Genomic DNA, 1,589 nt, shown 5'->3' with positions numbered 1-1,589 from the left:
GGGAGAGGGAAAATGAGGAGCTGATACCAAAGGCTCAAGTAGAAAGCAAATATTTTGAGAATTATGATGACAACAAATGTACAAATGTGACTGACACAATGGATGGATGTATGGATTATTGTAAGAGTTATATGAGCCCCCAATAAAAAGATTTTTAAAAAACTCAAAAAACAAAAATGAGAGGTTATAGGTAGCGGGGATAGGGGTGGGGAGAGGTACACTAAACTAGATTATGTTATAAGAAAGAGTTTTAAATCATTCATGAAAAATATTACTTGACAAAGAACATTGAAACTGTCATTTAAGGTATTTCCATGTTGCTTCTTGACTGGCGTCCTCACTTGCGATATTCTTTGTTTTTATCTGAGCATCCTCGGTGGTGTGATCTACCTTTAAGCATCTTTTCATTGTGGAGTAGGATCCCATTCCTCTGGAGGTAGGCTAATCAGACAATAGTCATTGGGTCTGATAGATTAGAAACAGTTAGGCAATTTCTCTTCTTGAACATACTGTGTTCATCTTTGGAAAACCCCTTTCTGCTTCTTCTGAACTGACAGCTGTTGTTCTGACAATATCTAGTTCTTTGAACACTTTCGGGAACTGCATAACTCACTCATAAGACCTTGTGGGAATTTGAAGCGTCACACGAAGCTCAAACAAATGACAGCGTGTCACCCTCTGGTTGTTTGGCACCTTTTCTCACTATGTTATATGTTTTTTTAATGAAGTAATAAACAACGGAATAAAACGGTATCATTTCATCAAAAGTATTACGAGTTTATGAAATGAATAAGTAAATATGACAAACATAGTTCTACTTTTTTATGCCTATGGACAGAATAAACATTACTATGAGTGCTTAGAATACCCTGTTGCTCAGATGAACATTTAGGAAGAGTAAGGGAAGTCAACTTGACTTACACACTAGGCAGCTGCTGGTTCCTTGAACTTCACAGAAAATTAGGTATCGGTTCTGCCGACATGGTGCGACCCAGATGAATCTCATCACTGCTGGTCAGGGTCTTGCCTACCTCTCCCTGCTACTTCGGAAAGCCCCTAGTTAAATAAACAATGGTTCATCACACCCCAGAGCACCTCCACCCAGCTACGTAAAACAAGGCAGTTCTGCCCAAGCAGAGAGGGAAAGCATTCTCAAGTATGCAGTTAAGAGGAAAAGGTATCTCCGGAGGAAGTATCAACAACCCCATTTATGCAAAAGCTACGCAGGAAATGTTTTTAGGAGATCGGAGGAGAAGCGTCCTCAAACAATTCAAGGGCAATTGCAACAGGGCTTATCAGCTGAGAGAGGCTTTGAGTTCAGAGGGAAGCGTGTAAAGGGGGAGATGATGATACTGAGGCCACTTTGAATTAAATCTAAAAAGCCTGCAAACCAAACCTGCCGCTGTCCATTCCATCCTGATTGTCATCTTTCTGGAAGCCGACTCCGTCTTTCCTGCACAACAGCGGGCCAGTCATTCCAACTGCAGAGCTTTGTGCCAACAGGCAGGCCCGTTAGCCACTGTGCCCTCTGGACTCTGATTCAAACTGAAAACAAAACCAACCTCACCGCCAGGGAGTCAATGGGGACT

This window comes from Echinops telfairi, unplaced genomic scaffold, assembly GCF_000313985.2.
Source record: "Echinops telfairi isolate 266 unplaced genomic scaffold, ASM31398v2 ScPeMD7_2291;HRSCAF=2852, whole genome shotgun sequence".
Classification (NCBI taxonomy): domain Eukaryota; kingdom Metazoa; phylum Chordata; class Mammalia; order Afrosoricida; family Tenrecidae; genus Echinops; species Echinops telfairi.
Note: the sequence above shows the minus strand (reverse complement) of the source record.